This window comes from Acyrthosiphon pisum, chromosome X (genome assembly GCF_005508785.2).
Source record: "Acyrthosiphon pisum isolate AL4f chromosome X, pea_aphid_22Mar2018_4r6ur, whole genome shotgun sequence".
NCBI classification, from domain to species: domain Eukaryota; kingdom Metazoa; phylum Arthropoda; class Insecta; order Hemiptera; family Aphididae; genus Acyrthosiphon; species Acyrthosiphon pisum.
The window spans coordinates 30060117-30076151 of NC_042493.1; the positions used below are offsets into that span (position 1 = coordinate 30060117).

Below are 16035 nucleotides of genomic sequence, written 5' to 3' on the forward strand. Positions count from 1 at the left end.
ATACTCTTTTTTATTTTTATTTTATTTCACCAATGCCGTTATCCGATAGGCTATTCAAGGGGTTTGGTATAGGCAATTTCAATTACACTTTAAGGAAAACGAAAATTCAAAAAATGTTAATTGTAAGACACAATACCAACTTATTCAGAGTAACTTTATAATGGTCAATAGCTATCATTGGTCGGGTAATCAATAAATGATGTAACACTATTTTTCTAAGGCTCTTCATAAGACAATTGGTTATGGCGAGAAAATAAGAATCCTCATAGGAGAACTTTTTAATGCGCGCAAATACATTTTTATTTTTTGTTACTTCACTGTCAAAGATTTTCCACTTGTTAACGTCGAGAATTTGATTTTTTCACTCTGAATCAAAACCCTTTAGTGGTTCTTCTCCTAACAAAACTGTTTTTTTTTTTTTAAATAAACATCACGGACGTTTATTAATATTATACACTTACTGATTTAATTTTTTCCGACAACAGAGCCAGAGTTGTGAATACAATAATACAGTGGGTGGTATATATTTTTTTCCCCTGAATCGTCTTTTTTTGCGACTAGAAATAATTATTACGTTTTATATTATATGAGAATAACAAAAAATTCGGACCCAATTACATTTTGTTTTCCATGGGTGCGTTTATTTTTGATTTAAACGGCTCTCATTGTATGCCAAAGATAATGACAATAAGCGAGATGGTTCATTGTGAACGGGGTAATAATAAATGCGACGCATTACAAATTTGTCTCGTTTTATTAATAGTGAGATAATTGCACAGCATCGTAACGAGAAACCACGCATCAAACAACAGCAATAATAATAATAATATTACCATCATACTTATAATATATTACACATTATTACAAATTCGGATGAAAATCAATATAACTTACTCACGACTCACCCGATTTACGTGATTAATAATAATATTATAATTTCAGCGCGCAATTTCATCTCCTTCTCGATACAATTTATTCGATTTATGCTAGCGCCGAACCTAATCCATCGTGTCGGACAATATTATATTAATTATTTGTATTAATTGGTTTTTTTTCTTCTTATATATACCTACAACAACGATACACTATTATTATAATTTATGGCTTATTTCGTCTGGAAGAGGTAAAAAAATATTAATATAATATAATATAATATAGAGGACGTTCGCCTTCGTTGACTGTAAGTGAGTGACTCCCGCGAGTGTATTCAAGACGTATTATTATATCGAGTTCGAAACCATTACCATTGTTATCGTATTTCAAAAACTGAAATCGCGACCGTCGAACATTGTTGTTTTGCCGTTTTTTTTTTCGCCGTACGTTCGAGAATTTAATTATATGAATATTGAACAACCACAAACTACACTATACATATTTTTTCATATTTTTCAATTTAAAACGTAATGTAAGTGTATAACTTAAACACGGGCGTTCGATATTGATATTCCACATTTCAATGTTATTTTATTTTATACCATAACAGTCCAAAATATTATACACAGCTACAGCTACCAACGAACGAAAACAGCTACCGAATTCGTACCTATATGGTAATTGCATTAAATTGCAGCAGTTGTAGTACTTTTGCAGAATGTTTTCGATGCAGTTCTGTTGTTCTTTACTATACATATAAGTTAATACGTAGTAAAGCTTAATCTTGAACAGATTTCCAGTTAATTTGGCAATTTCATTGAATAACCTATATATTATAATAATACCCTTTAAGATGCCGATAAAAAATAAATAAACAAATATTTATTGTATAAAATGACGATGATAGTGTTCTTCCGGTCAGAATCTGAAATAGTACCGTTTCGACGGTGAGAAGGGTAGTGATGTGTGATGTATTATACTACGAGTTACGACTGGCATTGTAATAGTACCTACCTATCTTATTGTAACGTTTTTGCTATTTAAAACCATGACATTGTAGAAATGATACATTTGAATAAATGTAAGTGTATTTAGCACGAATGATTTACATAATATATTTCGAACTCGAACCGTAAAAATAATGTCCGTAACACACATACATAAATTACACACTCACTAGATCACACACACACACACACACACACACACAGTCGGACAACTGGCGGTGGTAATATAATACAAGCATAATAATATTCGGATTTGTTAGTAGGTATTATATATTATTACATATTTAATATGTAATAATAATAATAAAATATAGGTGTAATGTTTCGAATGAAGCGATCGTGACCAGGATGAAAATTTATTGAAAAACGTATAGGTACAAGTTATTCTCGCGCCACAACATAATTTCAAAGAACGTAAATCGAATTAAAATAATACATTCCTATACCGAAGGGCGTTCAATGGTAGTAAATTGTTCGTATACAAAATTTATGATACGCTGGTGCACGCGCGTAATTCGGAGTCGTGCACATCTGGCGAGAGATTTGATTAGAGGACCTTTATATATTATATGGCTGTAGGTACTATTATTCGGTCGGCCACTCGAAAGTCCTGTAAATTCATCGATTTGGTCGCGTAGTCTGCTCCCGTATTATTATCACGACATTGGACGGCGACACTGGCAAATTATAGGGTTCTGGTATATAATTATAACCATAGGCCACATGGAAATTTAAAACTCTGTAATGAGTATAACAAATATTTGAGGGAAACCGGTTGCACTAGTCGTTTGTAAATGAAACATGACATAGGTAATAATAATATTATACTAACTTGGATGTTATTATACGTCACAGTTGAGCCAATAACAATTATAACATAGTATAATGAATATTAGTAGTGTTGTTGGACTGCAAGCCAAACAAATCCGCAAGTTCACCAAGTTCCTTAGCCTAATAGCTGTTATTTATTATGAGCTGTATATCATTATTATTATGCAAATATCTGGGGTAATGGCCCGAACCATATATTATAATCAGTCATCGCTTTTAAAATTTTAGTTGTAGACAATAGGAATGCAATAAATACAATAAAGAAGTGCAAGTTGTTAACGGTTGTTACGGCACATCGCGCGTTATTAAAAAAAGTGCAAAATTGTACGTAATTTAAATCAAGTGTGGGTATTGTATTTACTTTAAAACTAAAAAAAAGTGTATCGTAGTTTTATTATAATGTTATATTGCATCTATTGATAAATTGAATAATTTCAATACATTTTAAACGATTCCGAATTAAAATTTATACCGTTGGATATAATTATAATACCTATTCATTAAGTATAGCGAATTGAGCTCATTTTTAAAGTAATTATATTTTTTAGGTACTTAGTTCGGCATTTGTTAAATCATTTGTATGGAAATATGTTATTATTAACAGTGGTGGTGCTTTTCAATGTGGTGAAAAAAAATAACGCCAAAAAAAATTTTCTTAGAGAAATAATAATAATATGGTACGCAAGTCGATCGCTGAAGATCGCACGTAATAATGTTGCGGTACCTATACCGTAGTCCTATTAAAATATTATTATTTTTGTCATCATTATGGTCACCAGTGGTCTGTCGGTGGTCAATTGATATATTATTATTGTTACATAATATAGTCCTGCGACGAACAGAACAGGACACAATAATATGCTAATGACGCGTGACTGACCGATACGACGTCGCAGTGACCCGATCGAAAATGAAGACAATTTTCTATAAATCCGTTTTAAAATGCGTTTTTCCCGTTTTGGGCGATTACCGTGGGCTGCGGTAAACTCAACTGGTTATATGATATCAAATTATACTCGTTTTGTATGGGATAAAAGGACCCGCTTTTGGTGGTTTGTAAAAATAATGATGATATTATTCGTCATCGATATTCGCATAATATAAGGTATATTGCCCGACGACGTCCAACTGCGGTAAAGTTTTTAGATTAATAATATACTATTTATACCGGTACCTATAGGTATACGATTCTTCTTTTCCATTCCGGTAAACGAATTACTGGCATCAGGCCATTATTATTGTACCCGTCTTATACCGCAACCGTTGTTGTATATAGGACTGTCGTCCTATATAAGATCATATAATAATAATATGTACCCACGAAGTGCATGCGAACAAAATGTCTTTTAAGTCACCCAGTGCCAATGTAATTTTGTACACAAAAATGCCCTCTACGGTAGTAATGACTAATGATCCTGTTCTGTAGAATCAACCAAATTCGATTTTTTTGAACTAATAGAGGGTAATATTGTATTATAGGCCACATCAAACTCCGTTTTTCAATATTTGAAATTGTTTTTCACCCTATCAACCTCCTCCAAATAGGTATCGGGCAGTAGAATATTGGAAAACTATTATAATAAAGTGGCCACTAAAATATAAAATTTAATTCTCAAATTTTATAGAATTGCTGAAAATTTGAAAAACTGGCACCACGCCCCTTATGTCTTAATGCACTTTTCCGATGTAAATATTGTGTCATTATACTATGTAGTCTATTTGTATGTCATAATATTATTATAGTTTTTAACACCCACTGACGGCATCTGATGTTGTATTGTTATATGCTTGACCACGGGTTTACACCTTTTGTTTCAATAACTATGTACAATATGTACCTATGACTTATGAGAGGATTATTAGGAATTTACTTTTGGAGAGGCTTATCTAGTTTTATATAATTTTTAAACATTATTTTAGTGATACATAATATGTATCACTGACATATTATGTCAGTAGAAGTCCCTCACGTTTTCCGTGTCTGATCTCTATCTCTATATTGTCTCTTAAAATAAATCGTCCATGTTCGTATATTTATAGTATCTATATTTTTTTATTTCGTCGCATTTTATGCGTCGACTTTAAGAAAAAGGTAAATTTGGTCGTAGCACCTTATACATTAAGTACCTCACCAACGGGCTATGAAAACATTTGTACTCATATGCACTCCTCGTACGGCCGGAATTCTTCTCCACCGTCTGACATCGAGTCACAGCTGGTTTCTCTGACATATTGTGTATAATTTACTGTTAGGTCCGTTCTTTCCGTAAGGTCCGGTCCAGTTATAGAAAATTATTCTTTCACCGGGATTAGATACGTACGGTATATAAATTGTCATGTGGTGATAGATATATAGTTATTATTTGTCCGGCGTCGTATTATACGATGGCGACAACTTGGAATTGTTTTTTTTTCGTACTGAAATGTTCGTATATATAATATAATAATATACATTATGATAGATCATGTACGCTGTCGTATATTCTATCTGCCAATAACCGGCCTTAGATGTGTATCGGTTACAAACATAATAGCAAATATGTACGTTCCGTCTCGGTGTGAAAATTTGCAGTACAGGACCGCGTTCCATCCCGTCCCGAAATCTCAATATTTTAGAACATTGGGCACATAAGTTTTGTATTCCTGCTATCTACAGCCGATTCTTTTGCAGTAGTTATATACCACGCAATAATGAAGATGATTTCTCCCTCTTTCGTCAACTCCCCTTCATAATAATATTATGTGGCTGGCACGATAATACGAGGAAGGTCAAAACGAACGATCAATGATGCCAATTACTTTTTTTTTTTAAACTATTGATGACGGGCTTTTGACCGGATAGCACTGCAACTAATTAGTCGCCTATAAATAATGTTACGTGACACGTCGTCGCCACAGTCGCCTCTTAACAACCGGATGTGATTACAATATAATATACAAGATACAACACTAAAAATTGCATTATTATTACACGGATTGTAAAACGGTCTATGGGAATCAAACGACCAAAAGTCGTCGTGGCTCGGTCCGCCGCCGCCGTGACACACCACAGTACCACACAATGGACACTGTTATACAGAATTTAATTCCAAAACCGATGTGCGTTACAATATGTATCTCGTTTGGCAAAAAAATAAAAACCTAAAAAAATCCATTTACTGCATCCACTGTTATGAAAATATATAATAATATATTATATACGTATATCATAGTTTCGGATATACCTACGTGACTTGTAGTTTTCCTGAAGTACCTATCAAACGTTCCGATTTTTTGTCGATCGCAAAATTCCTGCAGTGTCCGCTTGCAACTGTATACAATACAATATGTATTAACCCTTTGTGGTGGTGATCGTAAAAACAATTTGCAGCACAGTGCACTGAACATATTGCTATAGATATTTTACAACACAACTTAAGCGCATTATGACAATGATGTAATACACCCACCACTTGATAATCCTACGATATGATCGTCTTAAATATATTGGAATAAATTATGATAATCACCCACTGTTATCGACTTCGACTGAGGAGATAAATTTTAATTATGATACACCAAGTGTAATAGCGTGTATGATCACTGCTCACCAAAGAGTCTACACTGAAATCTTTGCAGATAATGCAACGTTTTGACTTTTTGAGTGTCAATATGTCTATAATTGTGGAGTAGAACATGCAGAGTTCGTTCTATAGTTTTTTATTCCATAATTTTATTTATCTTGATTTCACATTTTTAAACAATTTTTTAACCTTTTTATGATTTTTTTTTTTTTTTGCTAAAAGTTTTAATATAATATAAATTTTTTTGATTTAATTTTAAATTGATTTAAATAATATACAGAAAATTCAGTCAATGAACAAAATCATATTAAGTATGTTATTTTTTAAAAAACGTTTTCGTAACATATGCTTATTTAATTTTGGAGTAAGGAGGAATGACGGGGTTAAGCCAAAAAAAATACAGCTAGAATCACCACTGGTTTCGAGAGATATAAAACAATTTTGACTGTCTTAAAAAAAATTCGATTTTTTCGCGACGTCGTTAGCAGGTATACGTGCGCGTTAAATCGGTATTCATTAATAACGCGTGATGGTAATAGATATTATATACCGTGTGTGATAGATAGAGCAGAGTGAGAGGGATTGAGGGGAGAGAGATAAATAACTATTTGACGGTAAACAATATTATTACGTGAATGGAACGGGAATTTAACTGTATTATTATTATTATTTATGACAATAATTTTATTGGATGATTGATAGTGATAATGAGGAGGAATGAATGGCGAACAGACAGTAAAATGGAAACTTACGGGGTGGTGGTGGTGGTGATGGTGTTAAAAATGTACACAGCTAGACGAAGACTCGGCGGGAAGAGGAGAAGACAAGACGAGAAACGGGAGGTGGAATGGCGTGTAACAATATATTATACTTATATATATTTTTATATAGTCAAGTCGTCGCGGCCGGTGCGACGGAGGAGGAAGGAACCGGTGGCGGCGAGCGATATATAATAATAATGATAATAATAAAAATAATATAAAATGTGTTTTGCGGCTTGTATTTGCTGCCGGCGTACACAATGCCGAGCGAATTCGTCACGTTATCGATTGTTATAACAATGGAGCACTTTTATTTGGTTCGTGAGATTTCGATGGGAAACAGGTGCTGCACACAGCCGCGTTGCACTATATTGTCGTTTGTCATTGACATCTTCGCGGTGTGTACCTATACACACACACACACGTACATAATAACATCGCATTGTGTTGTATTATAGTCGTTCTTCTCCTCTTATCGTCATCTGGTCGGGTCCGTTCCGCGCGCGCACTTGTTTGCTCTCTTTTATATTATTATTTTACATTCGCACTCGGCGCGAGCGATCGCGATCTCTGTCGATCGGTAAATTCCGTTGGCGGACGCGCGTCAATGTCCTACCGTGTCTCTCTCTCCGACACGGCGTCCCCCCCCCCCCCGTCATAAATAATACCCATCGTATCATCACTATTATTACGTTGTACGCGATAATGTACTACACTCGAAGACTTAACACGATGTGTCGTGTGTGTCGAAGAACGAGACGAAAAATGACAACCACACACACACTTCGTCGCCGGCGATAATAAAAACACTAAATTGGCACGGACAACACTATTATATTATATTGTGTGCATCGAAAACTGTCGCGCAGTGTGCAAATACGGTTATATTCTTATGTGTTGTACATTATTATTGTTATTCTTACCTGCCTATATGATATTATTGTACATCATGCACACACGTCATAATAAAAATATACATAGCTATACAATAATAACGAAAATATATGATTTTTGGCGTCGCGATCACTCCGCGTGTGTCGTCCGATTTTGCGCAAACACGACTGTATAGTAATAATGACGACGACGATATAAGCACGTACGTTTCGTGTTATAATATAATATTATTCCTATACGACAGTGATAATAATACATTTGTACACTCATAACTGTACCTACACCGAAATGAACAAAACGACATTGTGTTCTCGTCATTTACGCGCGCGCTCGTGTATTTACAATAATATATATTATATATTATACAAATCACAAATGCACAACAACAATAATGTCCAACGTTATAATATAATATTATTGTGTGCGCAGAGGTATGAGACCGTCGTCGTTTTTTTTATTGTTGTTTTTCCTTCGCATTTTTTAATATTGCTCGTGACAACAAGGAACTTTGCACCAGTCGTACCTATGTAGTATATATTCAGCGTGAACCTATCTATTATATTTTAAGCATGTGCGTGTATTACACGGATGTGTTTGCACATTGTTCTCGTTCCACTGCAGAAATACCGTTCGATAGCCAAACGAATAAACGCCTTCCGTCCGTCTCGGGCTCGGACTATGGCCACATCTATCTATATAATATGGTATAATATCCTGCTGTATAATCGGATAAAGTCATAAAGTCATAAACTTCGAGTATTGAAAGCATCGTATATTATACGCTATTATATTATGTTATATATTGTCCAACGGTTTTTAGCCCTATCCATATTGTTGACATATATATACAGGTACTTTAAACGATAAGAAACGGCTCCGTTGGATATGCAGAATCGTTTTTTGAACTGAATATTGACCCTCGATCTCTAATTGATATAGATAATATACCCTGCAAGTGGCTAACAAATTAAATATTTAATACCGCCTTTGATACATAGCAATGAGCGTATTCATATTTCCTGATTCAAACCAAAGTCAATGCTCCCCCCCACACCACGTAGTCTTAATAGCCCAAAGTTTTTCCTCAGAAGAGTTAATGATGGATCTCTATTTTTAGAAACCGACCCATGTACAAAGTATAATGAATCTGTAAATAATATTGAATCTGAATTTGTTGAATTAATTGCATTACTTACAACTAATCTGAAAAAATATTTACTACAAAATGTGCACACCTAAAAATATGAATATTATTACGTATAATATAATACATGAAAATGTTCATTCCCATTTTCTTGCTCAACCTGGGACTATAAGTATAATATAATAATATGTAAGAACAAACAGGGACACGCTGATGTTAATAGAAATCCATAAGCAGAGCATCGTTCGTGTATAGTTCAAATAATTATACAATACGACATATTATATACCCCGAGTTATAAAATAATATTGTAATATTATATTATTATGTCATATTGGCATTCGGTGCCGAGAGACTTTAATGGAAGTCTGTGCGTAGTTGAAACGAATGTAAATTGTTTTAGGATTCGCGTGATAGTGTGGCCAAAATCAATGTGTACTCATAGTATTTCTTTATTAACAAAACGCGTAGCATAATAAATTAATACCGTTCTTTTATATATTTAAAATGTTGTAGGATTGTTTTATGATCTCTAAGATACAAAATTACAAGTCCGATATATAAATAAAATATTTATAATTCGAACATAAACAAGTCCAATAATATTTAATTTTGGCTTGATATTAAAATAAAATAATATCAACTAGTTGTGTGTGGTGTCCAACAAATAGGTACCTATTTATAAAGGTTTAGTACTATTTTATATTACGTAATCCAGTAATTTTAAATGAAATTTATTCATTAATATTATTCTCTCGGTCTATACAAGGCAATCCACAAGTGTCTACACTCATATTATTTTGAAAAAGTTTAAACTTTTATTGGAAATATTATTTTTTAAATAATTTGATATTATTGCAAAACAAAAATTTGGTTGTAATTTGTTTAAACTAAGACATTATTATTACTTGCTCCTTATAATATAAAATACTATATCCTATATTAGACCTGTAATACTGCAATAGTTATTATTAACTCAGAAACTAACTGGTTTGAATTTCAATTAAGGTACATTACAATATTTAAAAATCATCTGCCTATCAATTAACAGTAAAAAGGATGTTTTAATTTAAACAGTAAACGCGCGAGTTAATGGTATCGGCACTGCAGGACACCGTGGGCTATAATCCAATTAAAGGATAAAATGGTGCCTGGTGGTGGACCATGATGATTGGCTATAATCATCCTGTATATTTCTCATCGGTGCCGCCGACAAACGAATTAACTATAATATACACATAATAACAATAATTTATGCTATAATAATAGCATGATGTATACACTACACCTATAGGTATACAATATATAGCCACCAATCGCCAAAATCAATAGGACACGCGCCAGTTATGACGGAAATCGGTTTTCCGGCCAAATCCAATTTTTTTTTATTTCATTTACCTCATAGATATATAATATATATATATATGTAAGTATATACACAAGCGTATATATATATTCAAGACCAATCACTCAGGTCGGCCGTGAATAACGGTCTGAGAAAACCAGAGCATGTAAATTTTACGGCTGGCCCCGACGCGTTGTTCCGCAAATTTACGCATACTTGTCTCTATATATTATAATATTTTATATAATATATATTGTACGAATAGGTGGGTTAGTTAATGTAAAAAGTTAAGTCAAGTCAACGTTATAGTCGATCGGACAATAGTCAACAAAACAATATATTTAACTCAAAAAGTTTTAAGCGCTGAGAAATATATACTAACCGAATACACAGTTGAAAATAAGTAGATTATAATTTTTTTTTAAAAACCATTTTTTTCACACAGTGCTTGTGCATCTTTCTACTTTCTCGAATAATTACTTAACATTTTTTTTAAAAATACATTATTCTACCCATTCCTTTTTAAATCCGTCTAATTGCACGCACTATAGCTGTAGTAGTGGTGTAGGTCATTACGTTTGTGTCAACTAAATTATTACAATTTTTTTTTCTATACATAACTATTGCAGTATACATTTTATACCAATAATATTGAAAAAAAACATTCAAATAATAATCATCAGATATTTTTCCTGTGCTGCTCACATGGGGAAAAACGGATCGGAAAAAGTACTCGCGTCTCACATATTATTATTATTATTACGGTTCATGGGTTGGCGGAGGTGCTCGTGTCACGAGTCATTTTCCAGGAAAATCACAATCTACATGGCGGAAAACCGTTACGATTGGTTCTGAATGAATTGAATGAATTATGGAAAATAACCGCGATCTCCGAGAAACATACTCGCCGCACCGGATGCCCCTGATGGGTTATTCCATCCGTGATTTTCTTCTTTAATCAAACATTTGGATCGCACCAAGGCCCATCGTAAACTCGCTGAACACACACACACACGAGTATTTGGACCGTGACTCGAGGTCGCATAATATAATATTATATATTATTATTATTGTATACAATCGTTTGAATATAATATATTCGTTGTGCAACATCGTCGGACATCGCGCGGTCAATGCGACGGACGATGACGCTGATGAGACGATACGTATCGTCAAGGGTGTCGGTATATTGTACGCATATTTATTAATTATATCATATGTTGTTGTACACATTATATCATATTATGTTACTATAGATTTGAACGTGAATCATAATATTATGTGTACGATAAATAGGTGGGCACAGCCGTGGCTTCTTCTAATTATTATCAAGCCATTGTCTCGAAACACGATATTATTATTATTGTAACAAACGATCAATTTGCATACACAGTCCCTGTGCCCACTGTCCGATGACCCGTAGACGACACGGCGCGTAAGATAATAATTAATTACCATTGTGACTTGTAATTTGCCGCGCGTGCGCACTGCGCCTCATAATATAATATGATAGTAATATATATATATAAATCGCCAACGGATTACGTTTTGTTTTTACTTTTATTTTATTACGATTTTTGCGTAATTTTACACGTCCGTCCAGCGAACAATAAGACGTTTGAGACGCGTTCAAACATAATGATATCTTTATCCAAATAAGAATCTCGTCGTCAATATATTATATTGTAATATTGCGCGAGTAAAATATATCGTACTATACCGTTGCAGTTGCAAAACTCCGTTGTGTCCGATGACGAATCTGCACTATTTTATTGCACCTTTTTATAGTAAAAAATAATATGTTCCTAGGGTAATATAAAGCGTCTGATACGTTTCTAGTTTTTTCAACACATCGTGCAAAATAGCAGCGCAACAATATTGCGCAGAGTTATTCAAAATTCTTAGTTTTAAATTACCATTATAATGATACATTGAATTAAATAATATTATTTTGAATCAATTTAATGGCTTCTTTATGGCCCCGCGAACAACAGTCCGGAGCTCAAATTCATTCCATTGTAATTGAATCAGCTAATATTTTAGCTCTTCTGTGGTAGATCATAATGGTGTTGCCTACACAGCATTTTAAACATATTCCCAAATTTCACATGGCGTTTCCATCAGGTAACCTAGGAAAGACAGAGGTGCAGAGCATTGGACGAATAATTTTTTATAAACCTGCCGTATGTCATTAAAATGTATAGTATATATGTATAGTACTTATTAATAAATAAAATATATTAATATCAACTTTATTGCTGACCTATGTTTTTAACTTTCTATTTTATTTCATCTCCCCCCCCCCTCAAGGTCAGCGTGGGACTAATAAATTTGTTTATTTTTTAATCATGATATCGGATTTTTTGATGAAAAATAAAATTATAGTCTATCGGTTAAAGATTGATTTCCGACTCGTCCCACCATACGAATCCGTTACACATTATAGCTGTACAAGCTATTATATTCCCATTAGGTGATAGTCAAAATGTCAAATTACAAGAAAAACGCTTTAGAAATTATTAAAAAAAACATCAAATTGAAACATAATATAGGTAAATAATATATTTTTTATCATAGTACAATAACGTTTTATTGGTGGTCTATGCATTAATTATCTGTCACGCTGAAAAATACTTCGTCAACTTAACGATTACCCACCTATATTATAATACAGTGGTAGAAATAAATATACAACTACAATAATTATTGCTTAGCACTTCTTACAAGTAATCAAAATCAAATCCAAAAGTTAGGCACCAACTGTAGGTACCCTGCAGATACATTAGACTCGTCTGTACGGTTGTTCGTTCAAAGTGATTATACCATGGTATCATAGGAACCTACCTTACTATTTATACACGCCGAATTGATCATATTATTGATAACGGAATAAGACAGACGCGTTTGTGAGTTTGTGACGGCATGTATGTTATATATTATTATTATTATTAATATCTGTACAGACGGTTATATTAATATTATACCGAACGTTCCGAAAATTATGGTTAGATACTGTTATGTTTCGATGAACATATTATTATTATTATATATTTTAACATGTGCGTTTTGCACGAGTTGACCGGCAAATCGAAGACAGCGAAAAAAAATTCTTATTCTCGTATATAATTTTTTTCTTCATACGTCGCGCACAAATAATAATTCCCGATCGGAGGAAAAAAACATACTTAAAACGTGTGTTTTTATGATATAGCTATAGAATTTTATAATATTTTAATATAATAAGTAAACGTATTATTTTTTCGGCGGTTACTAAACGAGCGATTATAATTTATAGGTAGGTAGGTACCTACCTATACTAAATACACGACGTCAATGTGCTTATAAATCATAATAATATACGAGAACACTAGGGCCGGTAATTATAACTGTATTTAGCAAATAATAATAATATTAGAAAAAGTTCATTAAACGTCGTGTTTAGAAACGCACGAAGATCGACAAAAATCATTGTCGGTATCGCGTGAACACGCAGTAATCTCATCGCTCGTCACTATAATTCACTAGTTATAAATCTAATATGTGCTTATCACTATATAGACGGTGCTAATTATTGTACTATCGCTTTCAACGTCATCAAATCGTGATATCCGACGAAAAAAATATAATTGGTCCCATAGGACATTTCAATTTCTAAGATTATCAGCTTATTATAGAATATGTAGGTACGGAAGTAGTTATATAGTAGTTAAAACCGATAGCAAACAAAAGTATTAAACTATAATAATATGCAAAATGATGATTTATAAAATATATGCAAATAAATTATTAAAAATTAAAAAAAATAATTTCAGGTACTTACGTAAATAGTAACATTATATGATATATTGATATTATTTTTATTAAAAATAACCATGATAATATATTATTAACCTTAATCGTATAGATGCATCTTGCTGAATTCTAGATACATATTGTATGTACTTATACAATATTAGAGTATTTTTATAATGAGTATCCTCAAATATACTATTTATATTTCAAAGTCGGTTTGACACAAAATATTTAAAAATGTGTATAAATATAATTGTAGATAAGTAGATTGATATATTTATAACAACCGATAAAAAAAAACAAAAATTATTATTTAAAGCTAATACATTTCTTACGCTTTTCGGAAAATCGGAAAACTAGATCATCGTTTGTACTTTTCTACTTTTTACGATATTTACGCCGGTCGAAAATCAGTATATTTTGTAACTATATAATATGTACATACAATCTAGCATACTCGGTATTTCTCTACTCTCTTTTGTACTTTAATAATAAATTTATATTTAAAATCTGTTTTTTGGAATTATATTATTATAATATAATATACTTAGTATAATATTCAAGAATCACATTTAAAAATACTTAAATATTTTTATACCAAACTATACGGTGTGTTCAGTGGACACATTTTTTACCATGAAGGTATATTCAAATTCAATTCGAACTATTCAGTTATTAAAATGTATTTTTACTGAGAATAAAATATAATTCTTTAATAATATAATATTATGGCCTTGGGTACAAACATAAAAATATACTAAACAGATGTAATTTGTTAACTATACTTAACCGTAGTAGTAAGTCTAGTATAGGTTCTTGTTATATTCAGACAGTTATTTTCACAAATATTATAAAATATTGTATAATAATATTATAAATAATATATTCATACACTGTGGTTATAATATTATTATCAAAGGTTATGGGTGTTTAAAAACAAGGTAACGAAATAATATTATTGTTATTGTCATATAATATTTTATTGTAGAAATCGTTTGTATAATAATTACAGTCTATTATATACTATAATAGTATGCGTATGTCATTACAGATCGTATTTATTTTATTATATTAGATGAATTGTGTGCCCACTCAAATAGTATTATTAACATAACAGTAATAGTATTTTTAATTAACATTTACATTTCATTTAACACGTTTCAATCGTTCATAACGTTCATTTACGTTGATTATTATTTATTACTATACAGTGGTTAATGGTTATAACTTATATAAACTATAAGTCGCTAAGTTTTTACAAATATACATATTTTTAAGTCCGAATTGTTTAGGGTTATTGACCACGGCAATTCATCTCGTTTAAGAAATGGCAGTTACGATTGTAAAAAAAACATAAACAAAAATGAGTAGGTACCTTTTTCATAATATATTTATATATATATATAATAGTAATAATAATTGTAACTATCATATTAATAATAATGAAAAAAAAACACAAATCGCCTTGTCCGCAGTCGAAGTTTTCTTTTTTATGACCTCTGTTCACCTTTAAATCTTTGATCCGAGTACCTATACATAGGTAGACATAATAATGTCGTAACACAATAAAATTATTGTATTTAGTGTGAAATGATATGCGTCGTCGGCTTAGTTACAAATGGATTCACCTTAAAAAAAAAATGAAAATTAATATCCATCAAGACCACCCGTCAGGGTTATTTATAATTTCTTTCGGCTTAAAGATCAGTAGTTGAGAACGTATTCGAAAAAAAAATACATAGGTAGGTACAGCTATTCGTTGTAGATTATGGCGATTTACACCTTTTTTTTTTTTGTCTGTAACGAATTTTTTAAAAAATTCGTC

The 16035-nt window shown here is 32.1% G+C and overlaps 1 protein-coding gene across 1 annotated transcript in view; it reads left to right on the forward strand.

Annotated features, from left to right (window-relative positions):
* The window catches only part of LOC100162699, an 80008-nt gene that overhangs the window by 18740 nt on the left and 45233 nt on the right, over window positions 1-16035 (forward strand). The gene's annotated exons all lie outside the window — the stretch shown is intronic.